This window comes from Artibeus jamaicensis, unplaced genomic scaffold (genome assembly GCF_021234435.1).
Source record: "Artibeus jamaicensis isolate MK-2021 breed Jamaican fruit bat unplaced genomic scaffold, CSHL_Jam_final contig_387, whole genome shotgun sequence".
In the NCBI taxonomy this organism is placed as follows: Eukaryota; Metazoa; Chordata; class Mammalia; order Chiroptera; family Phyllostomidae; genus Artibeus; species Artibeus jamaicensis.
The window spans coordinates 12132075-12150170 of NW_026521812.1; the positions used below are offsets into that span (position 1 = coordinate 12132075).

Sequence of the window (18096 nt, forward strand, 5' to 3'; positions counted from 1 at the left end):
CACAGAGCCTTAACATAAAGACACAAGCCTTATTTGAGTGAGTCGCTGCTGGTGTGCACCGGTGCCTGTGGGGGAGTTGAGAAGACAAGCCAATCACGGGGAGAACATGACATGAAGCTGCTCTCACACCTCTTCACAGTCCGTGAAGTACCAATTTCAATCAAGTATATCCGCAGGAGAAAACTCAAAGTAGAAACTGCTATCTTATAAAAATGTTACTAATGTGTCTAAGTTAGGCTCTTTTATTAAAACTGAATGCATAGCAAGGGTAACAAATAATGGTGTCATTTCAAATCAAAACAGAATGTGTAGCACTTTTCTATGACTTGAATCTTGAGGCTGGTAGCTCCAACCTATTTGTCAGCTCCAGCAGGAAGTCCTGACTCTTACACCAGCTGTTGTATCAATAATGGATTAGATCTCTCACTTGACTTTTAAAGGACTTTAGTAGCACACACTCAAAAGTGCTGATGTTCTTATATTCAAAATAGCCAAAGGGGAGTTAAGCAGCAGAACTGCTGCTAGAAAACTGAGAAAAGCCAATTATGAAAAGAATTAGGTGGAAGTTGAGAAGTGGATATTTAAGCACAAGCAAAACTGTATTTAATGAAGAAATTCAATGTTTCTAGGCATTGACAAAGCAGGACCCATGCTATTCTATTGAAAGAATATAAACTGGTACGATATTCCTGAAAGAAACCTTCAAAAAACACTCCTTGGGTCCCTTAATACTAGTTCTAGAAATTAATGATAAAGAAATTGTAATTGGGGAAAATTTTAATGTGCAAGAATATTTTGTACATATTTTGTAATGAGGGAAATATTGGAATCCATTTAAATTTACTTCAACAAAAGTTAATGTATAGTGTATTTATAATATATAGTATTAAAGAGCCTTAATATGGCACTTTAAAGAATTATTAACAGAAAATAATCAAAATGTAATATTAGATTAATAGATCAGGAAATTTTTAATTTAATTAAAAGGAATATAAAAGAAAGACTTGGAAAAATATGCCAAAATATTAGCCTGGTTAACTCTATGTAGTAGAATAATAGATGACTTATTTTATTCTTTGTGTATTTTTTATTTTTCAAGTATTTTGAAATGACAATGTGGCATGCACACCTACACACACACTTACAAATACGCTTATAAAAAGTCAACATGAAGGGATGGCAGAATAAGTAAACAGGGTACTCACTTCCTCCCAAAACCACATCAAAATATTGTGCCTAAAATACAGAACAACTATCATTCAAGACTTCCTGAAATCAAGCTGAATGGAAGTCATACATCTCAGGAATTAAAGAAGAAGCCACATCAAGACTGGTAGAAGGGTCAAGGTGTAATATGGACCGGTCCCACACTCACACATGGTGGAAAAAATTGGGATGGGTGTCTCAGCTACAGGGTTCCCAGCTAAGGGGCAAGGGATCTTAATCCCACACCAGGCCCCGCAGTCCAGGGTTTCAGTGCCAGAAAGAAAGGTCCCCATAACTTCTGGCTACAAAAACCAGTGAAGATTGAGGCTGAGGGAGGCTTCTAGAGTCCCAGGCAGTTCTGTTAAAGAGCTCATGTATGACCTTACTCTGATTCACTCCCTCTGAACTTCTCCACTGGGGCAGAAACTTGAAAGGCACCAGAGACATATGGAGAAAATGGAACTGTCCAGCATCAGGTCAAGAGCTTCAGGGTGCTTTCTCACAGAAAGAACTGATGGCTGAGGCTATTGCTCCTTTGCTGAGCCCTCCCACAGAAGAGCTGGCAGGCAAATGCCATATCTGAGACTCCATCAACCGGGCTCACACTGTTTGCCCAATCTGGTGACTTCCTGAGACTCCCTGGTGATTCCCTCCACCCAGCTTTTGGGCCCACCGAAGATTTTTCCAATGGCTTTTCTATACAAATTGTTGGTCTTGGTTCATGCTTCAGAACTTCCTAAAATTTCTCAAACAAGCAGCTTCAGGCCTCAGCATGCCCCATACCTCTCACTAAGTGGACCCAGACCTGGAACCAGCAAGCAGCCATTCTTAGTTCACAGCTTGGCCTCTCCTGGGTTCTTCTAGCCCAGGATAAGTAGCAACCATCTGCAAATCATTTTGTAGTTCATGCCAAAGGCTCTGGACAGAACCCAAGTGGTGGCTAACCTCAACTTGCACCTCCCAGGAGACCCCAGAGCTAGTGCTCCCAGTGAACAGCTACAGACCATATTGAAGCATGGCCACCCAACCACCTCCACAAGTGACATACTCAAGGGGCAGACTCAGTGTGCATCAGAGCCCTGCTGAAGTAAACGAGATAACAATATAGCACTCCAAGCACTGATTAAGTTTAGCAAATATTTACTGAAAACTACTCGAGCCTGGGATAATATAAGGGGCATATGAATGATAAAGGGTTCTTACCTTGAAGGAACTTATAATCTGGCAAAGAGAATAAGTAACATGAAATAAGAAAACATTATTTCCAAATGTGTTATGAGATTTAAAGAAGTTCAAGAACAAATTCAAGGAGTTCATCATCACCAAGCCCTTATTATATGAAATGTTAAAGGGACTTATCTAAGAAAAAGAAGTTAAAGAAACATGAACAGTGAAAGGACAACAAACTCACAGTTATTAACAACCACACCTAAAACAAAAGCAAACTAAAAGGACAGCTAGATCAGGAGTGGAAACATAGAAATGAAGATCTCAAGGAGGGTTAGCAACAGGGGAGTGGGAGGAGGAGAAGGGGGGAGAAGGTACAGAAAATAAGTAGCATAGACAGTAGATAGAAAATAGATGGGGGGGGCAAGAATAGCATGGGAAATATAGAGTCTAAAGAACTTGAGACACATGGTCATAAACTAAAGGGGGGGAATGGTGGGGACGGGGGGTAGGGTGGAGGGGAATGAAGGGGGGAATAGAACAACTGTAATGGCATAATCAATAAAAAATAAATAAATTTATTAAAAATAAATAAAAAAGAGTGAAGAGAGAGGAAAGAACTCCTCAAAGCTGTAGCATTTAGAAGAGATCCTGGGTGTCAGCGAGAATCTGGTAGTTACGGATGAGGCAATGGGACGAGTAGGAGAGAGTGCCTCACTCAGACAGTGCCTCAGAGAGAAAGAGCAAAAGACCAGAGATAGGAAAACTGGGCCACATTTAGAGTACAACTGTTAAAACCATTTGCAGTTGAAGGTAAGGGTAAGGAAATGTTAGCAATATAGCTGAGGTGATTTGGGGTCTACCTGGACCATCCAAATTGTCCCATATAAGAGTCTGTGTGTTCCTAGCACTGGGCATTCTTGAGAAGAGAGTGACATATTGCAGTTAATCTAGCAGGGGTATGTCATTTATTATGGAAATTTGACATTTTAGTATTTAAGCTTTAGTGCAATACCTTTATGGTGAGACATTCTGTCTCAGGTTAAAAATACAAAACAACTAGAGTTTGATCTTATTCTTTTAAAATAATCAAGTGATGTGTGCCACGAACATGCATCCACCAGGCCTTACGGTCATGACCTCCCACCACTGGCCAGCAGGGATGTGGTGGTGAGGTTAAGGGAGAGACAGGACCGGAATCACACATGGGAGTGGATGGAGATAAGAACAGAATAAGAGCCATGGGTGTCTCTGGTACACAGTTCTTGGAATAAAAAAAAAGTGATTTTATATTTTGACCTGTCCAGGTCAATTGATAAAGCCTTGAAAAATGTCTAAATTTACTTGATTTCAAATAGGGAGAAAGCAAAGATAGAGACATGATGTTGAAATTGTAGCACTATACAAGTAACTAGAGACTGAATTTGTCATATTGAGGTATTAACTGTAAAAGGAAAACAAGTACACATGTTGGAGCTGTGAAGAAGAGAGAAGCTACACAACTTAACAAATGATTGGATGCAGAGGAGGTTTATGATAAAAATGACAAAAACCAGGTCATTTCATTAATCTTGGTTAGTTGAGAGACCACTAATTGTACTAGAAATTAGAATAGAAACCGAAGAGGAGTGTAACATCTTAAATTTCCAGTGTCAGTAGGCTGTGTGACAATGTGTCCCCAAGTTTGGATAGCTCAGATTATGGTAGATACATAGAAAACAGCAACAGAGCAAAAAAATTAAGATTCATGAATGTTGAAAGGCATTTGTAAATGCTACAATAATCTGTCCATTTTAAAAGAATAATAATACACAGGCTTCTCTCTAATTTAAGTTCTTGACCAGTAAGAAGCTGACTTCAGTACGAAGTTGGAGAAAGAAGAGATCACTGAAGCCAGAGTGATGTTTTCCGATCTTTTGCCAGAACACTTTTAGCTCTACCAACTCCTTCCAAGACTGTGCTGTCCATATGGATTGTAAGGCAGTGGATTACAAAGATAGCTTGAGAAGATCTAAAGATGTTCAGCCACGTGTCCTTCAAAAAAGCACACATTAAGAACAACATAACTGAGGCCCCGAGTACAGGCAGCCCCCCCCACCTGCCACTGCTAATGAGGGACTCCCATTCAGTCTCTGTCTCTGCAAGACTGGGGGTAATGTGGATTATTACTCCGTTTTGCTAATCTGAGAGTATTTATTTACTTTCTCTTGCCTGTTAGTTGTATCAGTACAACAGAAGGAAGCAAGGGTTGAGATCATCACCCCTCTCCAAAATCCAAAAACACTTAATGAATGCACCTCTGAATACAAAACAGGACTTTTAATTCAATGCTTCAAAGATTTGATGATACTTTTCTTATTTTTAGTATAAAATCTTAAAGATATTTATTAATTTTCATTAATCTGAAGGGATTCTAATTAAATCACCAGGAATTCATGTGGCCTGTGCAGGATTTTTCTTCCTTTTGCTTTATCTCCTGTGACATTATTGGCAGGAATTAATCATCCAAAGCTCTTCTGTAGAAGTTTCCCTGCACATGACCACAAAGTCCTCCTATCAATAAAGCTACATAGGAAGTAATAGTCAACAAATTTTTGGACCATGATGCACTTCACTGGAGTGGAGATGTCGATGACAGTACTTACTCTCTCTCTCCACATGACTATGCACTCAAGGTCTCTATTCACTCTCAAATCTAGGGGTGGATTTGGAGAGTTCATATACGACTGTGGTCTGCCAATGTTCATGAGCAACATACGCAAGCATCTCCATTTGTCCAAGCATTCAAATTAGAACAACCACACACACCTGCAGTCTTTCTTTCCATAATCAATAAAAAATTTCTAGCAGAGATACATAAAGTTGCATAAAATCCTTAAAGAAGTACAGATTTCCTGGATAAAAAAATTGTTTCAACTACTGTTCTATGTATGGATGTGTGATTGCATAGCTAAGAGAGCTCCATAGCTTCAATCCCTTCCTTTCAACTGGAGATTGTATCCTTTGTGCTTCACCTGCCCTTGACATCTAAGGGAAAGCAATTCTGAACAACTGACAAACTGGCAGATGTGTTTTATATAACATGTGAGTCTGACTAGGGTAATGCATGTCATTTTAAACATTGAAGTACATAAAATATTTATATTTACATGATTTTTAATATTCACTTTCTATTCTTTAGATTGTAGTTCAGCTGTGAGTACAATTTTGATGGATTCAAGAGATTTTGAAGCTAAAACATGGAGAGATACGTCTTTTCTCAACATATTTATTTTCAACATTTTCCCACCCATCCTTGTAGTTTGACATTGTATCATAGGGTCTTTATGATACTCCTTTCTTACTTCCCACTTTCCTTTCCATATGTAGATATATGTATATATATGTGTATATGCATTTATATGATATATATTTATCATAAATATTAATATATTATATATTAATTATATATTATATTGTATTGTTAATATATTTTAATATTGTATAATATATAATATATATTTTATATATAAAACTGATGGAAAGCTCCCTTTGATGGTTTATACATTAACGCTAAAAACTAATGCCCACGTGTGGGTAAAGCCGTGAAAAAATCCCTTTACATGTAAATATTAACAAAATGGTAAAATCAGCATTGACTAATTTTTCTTTTGTCTCTAGAATACTCTTTTTGTTTTACAGATATGATCAAACCTAAACCAAACAGCAAAGAAATTCTACTCATTTTAATAATACAAAATAAAAGATACTTTTTAAAACAGTATCTTTTAGTGTTCTTCCAAAGAGAGCATGGAAGTGTTTTTTCTCATTCAATGAGTGTTTGTTGTCTCTTTCACACATGGGCGCAAGGCCAGTGGTGGGCTCTGGACTCTGGTATTTTTATTTTCTTTCACTGGTGAGAAGGTACCTGTGTCTGTTGATTCTTGATTTTGAAATTTTGAAATAATTATAGACACAAAAAGCTGCAGAACTGAACACAAAGATATGTGTCCTTCCTCCAGTCTCCCCCAAATGGAATACTTTACTAGAATAAAATCATTAAAGACAAAAAATTGATTTTGGTGCAGCCCACAGAAAAGATTCAAATGGCAGTAGTTTTCCAAGTACTCACCTGTAAGTGTCTATGTATGTACTCTCTGCAATTTTATCATCTTGGTACCTTTGTGTAACCATCATCAGATTCAAGATACAGAAGTGTTCTATCACCACAGGGTTCCCCCACACTGCCTCTTCGGAATAGTCACACCAACCCATCATACCCCCACCCCTAACCTCTGCTAACCATTAATCTCTTCATCTCTATCATTTTATTTTGAGAAATTAATATAAGTAGATTTATATAGTATATAACCTTCAGAGATAAGCTTTCTTCTTTTAGCACAATGCCCTTGATACACACCAACATTATTGTAGGTATCAAGAGTATATTGCCCCCTTTTAATTGCTCAGTAATATGTCATGGTATGAAAGTACCAGTTTTAACCATTCACCTGTTTTAGGACATCTGGGTTGTTTCCAGTTTGGGGTTCTCATGCTAAGAATATTCTTCTAGAAGTTTTTGTGTGAACAGAAGTTCTCATTTCTCTGTGCTAAATGTGCCAGAGTGCAATTTCTGCATTACATGGTTGCACGTTTAGTTTTATAGAAAAGTACTGGCATGACTACACCAGTTTACACTTTCACTGGCAAGACAGATCCAGTTTCTCCTCATCTTTGCATCCTTTAGTATTTTCATCATTTTTTAAAAATTTGAGCCATCCTGGTAAGTATGTAATAACATCTTATTATATCTATTTGCATGTCTCCAAAGGCAATGATGTTGAGTGTCTTTTCCTGTGCTTATGTGTCATCTGTAGATACTCCTCAGTGAAATATCTGTTCATGTATTTTACTCTTTTTATTATTGAATTTCTTTTCACTGTTGAGTTTTGAAGTTTTTATGTTTTCTAGATAAAGCTCTTTGTAGCTTGTCTTTTCATTCATTAAAGGAATTATTTCACAGAGCAAAGGTGTTTTTTTTTTAATTTTGATAAGGTTCCATTTATTTATGTGTTTTTTTTGCATTGCTCTTTTGGCATTGCATCTGAGAAATCTTAGCCCAGCCCTAGATCCTAAAGGTCTTCTTTTATTTTTTTCTAAAAGTTTTATAGCTCTGTTTTATACATTTAATTCTATAATTCATATTGAGTTAACATGCATAAAGTTTAAGCTGTAAGTCAGGGTTCACGGTCTTGCCTGCTTGTTGAAAACAAACTGTACTTTCTCCATTGACTTGCTTTGCAGTGGAGGGCAGGCTGGATGGAGAGGGATAAAGGGGAAAATTGGGACAAATGTAATATCATGAGTAATAAAACATTTAAATGAAAAAAGAACATAAAATCAACACAAAAATCATTTGGGAATATTTGTGTAAGTCTATTTCTGGGTTTTCTGTTCTGTTCCATTGATCTACATGTGTCTACCTGTCTATCAATTTAACATTCTAATATTTATCTGTCTAATATTATTGATCCTAAACATATTTGACACAAAAAAGAACAAAATTCACTTCATTTAAGAATGCAAATTTAAGACTTTTTCCAGATATAACCCTGTGTTGTTTTTGAAAGATAAATAAAAGTTGATTTTTAAGAAAACAAATACTTTCTGAGGAAAAAAAGCTAAAAAATGAACTGTCATTTTTAATCTTTCAATTTCATGAGCCAAATAACATTGAAGTGTTTTCTTCAAAACAAAACAAAATAAATGATTAATATATCAATATGAAAAAGATAAACCGCAACCATGAGTCAAAGATACATATCTAAAAATTGACAAAAATTAGTAAGGAAAAAATACAACTAAAATATAATTTTTAAAACACTCTGACATAGGTGAAGAAACAATATACAACAAATACATCTTTGATGTTTATAATTTACAAAATGCCCATAACCTCTTAGATGAGCCTTTTATTGCATGATATTAATTTTAAACTAAGAAAACTGAAGCACAGAATAGATTTAAAATATTAAAGTTCAATTCAAACTGTTGTTAGTTACAGTGAGTATGGATTCTACTATAGTTTCAAATCTACTTCTTAGTCTTTTTTATTCATGACTAAATGAGAAATATTTTACTGCAACTTTTTTATTCATAACTAAATGAGAAAGAGATCAAATTTTGAATATTAGACAAGAGCTAAGTATCATACTAAGAAAATACTGGATCAACCCTATAGCAGTGATGCTGTTTCAATCACTACAATAGCCACCTCTATCCTCTTCTTAGCTTAGAGAAAAACATCACATTTTACTGCTGATACATGTACTTAAGAAACACTTAAGCTCCATTTTTTGCCAGTCTCTCAGTGATGGTGAATGAAACACCATATCTGCCAACCCTGGATGTTGCTAGTTAGTTGAAATAAAATTTTTATACTCTGTGTTTTACCAGTGAGCATTTGGGTGCCTTACAATGATATATAAAATTATTTATAAACAGATGAATATTTTCTGATTTAAAATGACAGACCGAGCACATGTATTTGTCTCTCTTACCCCTGAGGTTTTATTAAAAGTAATGAGAAATGAATATTTTCGAAGGAAATGAAACCTAAATAATGAAAGAAGTGGAGAAAAAACACCATCACATAAGTAATTTCAAAGCATTTTTAGAGTAAGAGAAGATAAAAGTCTAATGGATCAAACAGAGACAACGCAGTGTGAAAAACAGGAATGAAGGAGGGACATTAAACAAGAAACTATAGATTCAAACCAGGATTTCACTGAAAAACAATCCAGGATAATAGCCATGCTACAAGACTAGAAAACAGTTAGACAAATTAGAAGGGAAAGTATCTGGCCTAAAAAAAGAATTTTTTTCACAGAAAACAATTTTTATGATAAATTTATAGGCAGATAACTATAAGGTATTGCCAGTAAATAGTGGGAAAAGGTCTTTTAATTATAAGCTCTCATATTTTTATGAAGAGGTAAATATCTTATTTGATATAGTATTTCCAAATGGAGTTAAGTATAAAATAAGGAAAAAATAAGACCAAGAGACCAAATGAGATTAATGCAATGAAAACATGTACTACCAGTGGACAGAAAATATGTCCTTGGGCATTTTAGCAGCAAACTTTGAAACCGTACCCTTTGACACTCTACTGGAAATAGTCATGTAAAAAGCTCAGCAGATTCTTTAGCAGATATGTGAGCTGGAGTTAGAACTGGCATTCGCTTGTGAAAATAAAGGAGGTCTAATAGAGACACCTAACACAACAGAAATGCATCCTTCCTCTGCTCTATGAACTTCCAGCAAGATTAAGATGCTCCTTACAAAATTACTTCAACCCTATCCTAATGCATAGCATATAAAATAAGATTTAAGTCCCTAGGATTTACTCCAGGTGGTTCGGCGAAGCAAGTTTTAGTCTCAGATATCAGCAATGAAAGCACATACTATTATTTGTTCTGCATGGCTTGGCTCCAGTCCAGCATTATTACCTGGGCAGCAAAGTCCAGTTTGGAGCTAAGAAAAGAGACAAAGGGAAGCAAAGCTGGAGAAAATGTTACGGAAGATAAGGCTGACCTTTATGCTTAGCCAGCAGGAAGTGAGTAATTCTCCAAGCATTCATAAATGAGCCTGAACAACATATAGTTTTAGATGCAAAAAAAGCTTGACTTCAAATGACTTATTCCTGCTTCTCATGGCTAGAGCACTGAAAACATTAAAACAGAATATGAGGTAAGGTTCTTGGCTGACTGAGACTCTGCAGAAGATTAAACGTTACACAGTGAATTCAAGAATCCATTCTCTTATCTGTCTCTTATAATAGCACCATAGGATAAGAGATAAGATCAAAGATCAGGCACAGATAGAACTGAACTAGAAAAGAACTAAATTTACACACTTTTACTAACAGCCCACTTAAAAACCCATGTCAAAGAAATAAGACGGAAATGACATAAAAGGAGACACAAGGATATTATAATACAACACTGTGATGGTGATAAACTGTTAACTTCCTGCCTTTTTATCACAGTTGGCATTTGCAGAGCTTTGACAGAAAGCTTTGACTCTGCTCTCTCTGTAATGGCTTGCTAAATGTCCAGTGTGCAGAGGTTATGAGCATTTCCCTAAGTAATATATCTCCAAGCCTAACAACATTCTCCACGTAAGATGACTTATGACAACTATTCTCAGAAAGCTTTTGACAAAAACCGCCTCATCAATTTGTGTTTCAATATACAGCTTCCTTGCTACCTTTGAATTCCATCATCAGGCAGTATTTGTTTGAATTATGGTTCACGATATACTTAAAGTGAACCAACGGCATGTTGCAAGTGTTACCATGTTTCCTCTTGTTGAATCCATTCTTTGTCATAGGACCAGCAGGTTTATCTATTAAAATACACATATCCTGTTAAGTAGAAAACTTGACAGGTTACCTACAGAAAAAGCCCAACCACAGAGAGACATTAATGAGCTTCTACTATTAGGTATCAAGTAACTTTTGCAACCTCATTTCCTACTTTACTTCATGAATGTTAAGTATAACTAAATGAACCTACTTGCCAATACCCAAATGCATCATATACATATTCATCTCTGTATTCCTCCCAACTGTTCCTCAACCTATGCTGCTTTTAACAATGCATTTTCCTTCTTTCAAAATCCTTCTAGGGCCTTCTATAGATATTTTCTTTTGAATCCTTTCTCTAAGTGAAAAATAATTGTCCTTTCCTTTCTTCCCCTATGGTATGTTATTTACTCTGTTACAGAGCATTTGCAATTTTAAATTAACATTACCTCTGGCTATTTGACAATATTCTTTTCTAATAGTAAGATATACTTGCAACAATAATGAAACGCATGTGGAAGAACTATTCTTCTTACTTGGGAATAAGCCAACAAAATGTTTTTGAACTTAGAAGAAGACATCCAAAATGATCCACTACACTGCAACTACATCCTGAGAGAAAGGGATAAAGGGACAGTCTGTAGGTATTTAGCAAACTATAAAATGGAAAAATATCTGCAAGTTTTAAATGTTCGAAGGAACAGATATTCTGTTTTTGAAATACTGTTATGTAAAAGACTATGTGTTAAGTAGAGTGGCATTAGTCCTGTGTTTAAGTATATGTATAAGGGCCAATGGGTGCAAGATTCAAAGTCATGTTTTAGCTGAATTTAAAAGCTTTTGTGGCCAAAGTTAGAGATTAATTGGACTGCCTCATGAGGCACTGCGCTAGCAGGCTCAAATGAATGCAAGCAAAGCTGCATAATCATCTCTAAAGACTACCATAGAGCCGGTCTTATGTAAGAGGGCTTGTGTGACTTCTAAGTTTCCTTCAAATGCTAAGATTCTGAATCCAGACATGTCTACGCTCAGCTTTTCATTACAGCACATGACATGACATGTGCTCCTGTGTTTCGCATCTGCTAAAACTCACTCAGATCTGCCTGGTGCCAACAGCCCAACACAAAACCCACCTAAAATACCAAGAAGTAACCTCCCCGTTAAATTAGAAAAATCATATTCAGACATGGCCTGATGTTTTAACAGATAGTTTTCCATTCACTCAGACTTGGTTATTAGTCTAGAAAATCTTCAGGAAAAAAATCATGAATTTGTAATCCTTAATACTTATAGTATACAAATAAGCATTTGTAATTTACCAACATTTGGTCAGATTTTGGAAAAAATAATTTTACTAAATGCATATAAAACAGAATATATGTCTCTGTAAATGCACAGTGTATTAATATCATAGTCTATCATTAGATCTTGAGCAAATAAAAATATACAAACCCTTTCAAAAAACCCCTTTCCAGAAGAGATTTTACCATGTGTAACAACTAATTTAAATTTTTCAAGATTATCTTTAAATGGCATTCTAATTTCAGTTCCAAAGTGTTGCCTTGCTAAAACTCTTCTCTGTTTTACTTCCAATGAGCCTGAGGAGCTCCGGTCTGCAGGGCGTGACAGAGCCCTTATTTCTTATCTATGCAAAGCAATGTGAGTAAAGATATGGTTGGGAGAAAACAGACACAGGTTGGTGACAAGATCATGTTTAGAAAGACAACTAATGATCACCATGTCTAGGGCACTAGCTAGAACTAAGGCCACAGATTTGTCTTTCAAGGTAACCAAAATAAAAGGCAACAAAAATGTACATGATGAGCCCTGGCTGGTGTAGCTCAGTGGATTAAGCGTGGGCCTGTGAACCAAAGGATCTCACTTCGATTCCCAGTCAGGGCACATGCCTGGGTTGCAAGCCAGTTCCCAGCAGGGGACACATGAGAAGCAACCATACATTGATATTTCTCTCCCTCTCTCTTTCTCTTTCCCTTCCCTTCTAAAGATAAATTTTAAAAAATTTACCATGACGATAGAAAAAATGTGCTTGGAAAAAGACATAGACAAAAGTCTTCTTTTTTATTATCACTTAGCCTGCCGTTGATGTGGACTTTCAGCTTTCTGGGCTGGATTGCCATTTAAGCCTCTCCTAACTTTCCATTTTCCAAATTCTTTCTTTAAAATTATCCCACTCAACACATATTTGTAGAATAAAATCATGAACAAATGAATAATGTCACATTAATTTTTCATGATTTGTTCTCCTACTCAAAATACTCATTGATTCTCCATAATTCACAATGCATAGTTAAAATTCAAAATGCATTGAATTTTTACCCCAACCTGTCAGTTTTCTTCAGCTTATTTTCTTGCCTATCTTGTATCAATCCTTCACATCAGACTACCTAAACTTATTACATATCCAAATGCGACCTATTAATTTTCACCTCTATACCTTAGCTCTGCTATTCCCCTCCCTATGTCTCTTTACATAGCCATATCATGTCATCCTTGAAAATCTAGCTCAATTTTCAACCCTTTCTTAAAAGGTTTTCACTTTATATCACTTTAGTCCAGATACTATAAATCCCTCCTATGAACTTCTGAATTTCTGTCTGTAAATTCTGTGTGTAAATTATATTCAATAATTGAGTTAAAAATATAAGGCTAAAACTGACATGAAGAACTAACATGTATTGTTTAAAAGCATGATTGTCTTTATAAGGTATAATTTTGTTTTTTTTAATTCATCCTATTTTATTCAGAATATATTTTTTTAAGATTTTATTTATTCATCTTTAGTGGGGAAGGGAAGGAGAAAGAGAGAAATATAAATGTATGCTTGCCTCTCGTGTGTCCCCTGCCGGGAACTGGCCTGCAACCCAGGCATGTGCCCTGACTGGGAATCGAACCGTGATACTCTGGTTCACAGGCCTGCGCTCAATCCACTGAGCTACACCAGCCAGGGCTTATTCAGAATATTTTTAATAGGGCATATTGATGGCTAACTTTAACTTCCTTCCTCCTACGAAAAACTGTTTAGCACATGCCATGTATACCAGAAAAATATTTTAGATTATACGCTTTTTCACTCCAAAGCATATTTACATTTCAACTGACTCTGCTCTCCCAGGTTTTGCTGTAGATTTTCTTTGTGGTCTCCAAATACGACCCATCAGAGCTATATGTATTAGCGCTGCGTAATTTTAAGATGAGCAGCAGCAGCTGCCAGATTCTATTAATTTACTCATCAAACTACGCTAATATTATTTTAAAATACACACTAACCTTTTTAACAATAGCATATTTATATTTACTTGTTAAATAATTGCCTTTACTTTCTGCAGTATACCATGAATGTTTTTTAAGATTTAATATATTTACTCTTAGAAAAGGGGAAGGGAGGGAGAAAGAGAGAAACATCAATGTGTGGCTGCCTCCTGTGCACCCCCACTGGGGACCCCACCCACAACCCAGGCATGTGCCCCCAACCAAGAATCAAACCCCATAATTCGCAGGCCAGCGCTCAATCCACTGAGCCACACCAGCCAGGTGAATGTTTCAAATACAAGATTTTAATGATAAAAGTACTGCTTCTAATGGTAAATACGTAGAATGCAGAAAGTTGAAAAAAGAAAATTTCACCATAGTCCAACTTCTCTCATATAAACAAGTTTGTGTTCCAATGCCTTTTTCTTCTTTTTTTAAACATTACTACCATAAATATGATATTTTACACTCTTTATATCACACATATTCCAGTTAACATTATACATAACCATTACCCATATTATTTGCAAACATTACTCCTAACAGTGAAAAGATCATCCATCACAGAAACAACTTGGTGTTGCACGTCCTTCTTTGGGGGATCTCTTTTCTCCTGCAGTTTGTGGAGTCTGAGGTTGAGACTGGCTCAAGTCAGAAAAGCAAGCATGGTGGTTTAACAGCACTGGGATAGCTGCCTTCATTCCTTTTCATTTCTTTTGCCTCAGTGTTTGAAACAATACTTATTTTCCCCATCCATCTTTCCCACAAGAACACCACATCATTATAATAATTATACTCCACATACTTCCTACAATAAGTGCCATCACCCAGCCATTGTTTCTGAATCCTATCATCCCCATTGCACAGGAAGTCCTTTCACTGACTTTCTCTAATGCATCCTCTCTTTCCCACTTTCTTTTGACCTGCTTCCCCTGATTCTCTCAAGTACCTGAGACACTGCACCCTCCAGTGCATCCTCTCCCAAGAGTACCCCATCCTATTTCACCACAGGTTAGAGTTTTAAGAACTGCAGTTCTCCAATATGCCTATTTTCCACCTACAGCCAGTGATATGATCCTCCTTGATAGCCAGCTGGTGACTTACTTAGCTGCAGTGAATATTGTTCTTGCCATTGTGGAGCTTTTTATCTAGTTGAGAACAGTGACGAGAGATATGTGTATGAATCATGTCTGTGCAAGTCTGGTTTCAACGGAAAACATTTGTGATATTCCAAAGAGTGAAAACCCTGAGAGTCTTACATCCTAAGAATAAACCAATGAATTCCACAGCACCAATACTTTTTATAATCACATTTAATCATTAGCTTACAATCTGAAAGGACAAAAGCAGGGACTATAAACTTTGAAGTAATGATTGCCTGTGGTTTCTCAAAATTCACAGAAAATGTGGGAGAAGGCTTTCAGCTCACATAACTTCAGTTGGTCAGTTTTGTATGATCTGCCAAGTTTGCCTGATGGATTACATTGTGTAATAATAATGTTTTGGTCTAAGAAATAATCTTGTTTTATAAGTTTACTTAGATTCTCTTCCTGAGCATAGGGCATGGTACACCGGCAGGACAGACTTGAACCAAGTGGCTTCTCTGACTCGGTATCATGGCCATCTCTTTCATGTATGTTATCTTGTTTAGTCTTCATAATAATGCCAAGTGAAAGTGCCAATCCCATATTTTAGAAATAACAAAGACTGGGATTAATTAAGTAGTTTATCTAAAATTAAAATCTGGATGTGGCAGAGGCAAGATTTAAGCCCAGGCATGCTTGATTCTAAGGGTTGCCCTGGCCATTGTCAAGAAGAAAGACAATTTTGCTTTCAGCCATATCCTTTATAATTGTTCTCTGAACAACTCTTTAGGAAGAACATATGTAATCAAAACATTTCTTTCCCATCAGTTTGCTCAGGCAAAATAAGATAATCTCATTCTTCTTTATGTGGTCTTAAGATAAAATACAAACCAATTTTATTTTGTTTACCTTATATCCAACTTAAGAATGTTTTATGTTTTTAAAATTCGATTTTAAGTAACATTTTGAGAAGTCTCTAAGATGGAAGGAAAGGAAAAAGAGATGATAGTTTTATTTTTTATTCTTGTATTACTTATTAATTATTGTATTATTTTCTTCTTTCTGTCTTTTTTATTATTGTTCGAGTACAATTGTCTCCATTTTTCCCCCACCACTCCTCCCCACCCTAGCTATCCCCACCTCCCACTCTTGATCCTACCCACCTTTGGCTTTGTCCATGTGTCCTTTATACATGTTCCTTGAGGACCCTTGCCTTTCCCCTCATTATGCCCCCCCCATCTCCCCTCTGGTTAGTGTTACTTTGTTTTTAATTTCAGTATCTATGAGTATACTTTGCTTGCTTGTTTGTTTTGTTGATTAGGTTTCACGTTTAGGTGAGATCACATGGTATTTGTCTTTCACAGCCTGGCTTATCTCACGTAGCATAAAGGAGCTCCTACCATTTCCAACAGCAAGGAGAGAATAATTTTAATTCCGGTGCTGACACATGAGTTTCCAGTAAACAATTCCAAAACAGGAGCTAATAATAGAGGGGTGGGAAAAGTCTTAAAAGGAGAACCTTGGGCCACATGAAAAATGTAGCATTTATTTAAACACACAAGCTATGAAACTCAGAGATATGAAGGAAACTTTGACTTCTGTGAGGACTGAGACCTACTGTGAAAAGCAGAGGGGCTACTTCCACCAAGATGGAGGTATAGGTGGAGACATTTTGCCTTCTCACACAACCAAGTTTAGAGACAACAAAATATTAGCAACGAAAACAGCCAAAACACAGAAAATTGAACTTTTCAGAAGTCTAATAACAATGAATTCTTCAGCCTGACCGGTAAGAGGGGCAAAGCCAGCAGCTGGAGGAGCAGGGTTGCACACGAAAACTCAGTTTGACGGATTCAGGTGCACAGATCCCAGGTGTGGGGTTGCAATGGGCGGACCCAGTGAGTAACCCAGTGAGTGACGGGTGGACCCAGCAAGGGCACAAGGCAGCAGGTTGACTGGTCACACATTCGTGCGCAGATAGACCGGCGAAGGAGTAAGCAGTGAGACTGGACCTAGCAGGCCCCAGCGGTGGGAAGCAGGAGAGGGGGCTGCCATTTACCTGCTCTGGACCCACCCCTACTTACAGTGTCACAACCCAGCGGCCTGGGTGGCCCCACCCTGGTGAACACCTGAGGCTCCGCTCCTCATACTTAACAGGCGCTAACTGACCAAAAATGACTCAAGAAGATCTCAAAGCCCCAGAGCCCAGAACTCTAAGAGACGAAGAAAAAGCAAAACTTTCAGATGCACAGTTCAAAACACTGGTGATCAGGATGCTCACAGAACTGGTTGATTTTAGTCACAAATTAGAGGAACATATGAAGGCTAAACTAATTGAAATGAAGGGAATTGCACAGGAAACCAATAGTGATGAAAAGGAAACTGGGACTCAGATCAAGGGACTGAACCAGAAGGAAGAAAAAAATGACCAAACAGGAAAATATGAAGAAACAAGAATTCAAAAAAAATGAGGAGAGACTTAGGAACCTCAAGGACATCTTTAAACACTCCAACATCTGAATTATAGGGGTATCAGAAGGGGGAAAGGAACAGCCACCAGTGGAAAACTTATTTGAACAAATAATAATGGAGAACTTCCCCAATCTGGCTAAGGAAACAGACTTCCAGGAAATCCAGGAAGCTCAGAGAGTCCCAAAAAAGTTGGACCCAAGGAGGAACACACCAAGGCACATCATAATTACATTAGCCAAGATTAAAATGAAAGAGAGAATCCTAGAAGCAGCGAGAGATAAGGGGACAGTCACCTACAAAGAAGTTGCCATCAGACTGTCAGCTGATTTCTCAAAAGAGACCTTACAGGCAAGAAGGGGCTGGAAAGAGGTATTCCAAGTCATGAAATCCAAAGACCTACAACCGAGATTACTCTATCCAGCAAAACTTTCATTTAGAATGGAAGGACAGATAAAGTTCTCAGATAAAATCAAATTCAAGGAGTTCATCATCACCAAGCCCTCATTATATGAAATCTTAAAGGGACTTACCTAAGAAAAAGAAGATAAA

At 36.9% G+C, this 18096-nt stretch overlaps 1 protein-coding gene across 1 annotated transcript in view; it reads right to left on the minus strand.

The window, feature by feature from the left end:
• The window catches only part of CLVS2 (clavesin 2), a 59411-nt gene that overhangs the window by 18376 nt on the left and 22939 nt on the right, over positions 1-18096 (minus strand). The gene's annotated exons all lie outside the window — the stretch shown is intronic.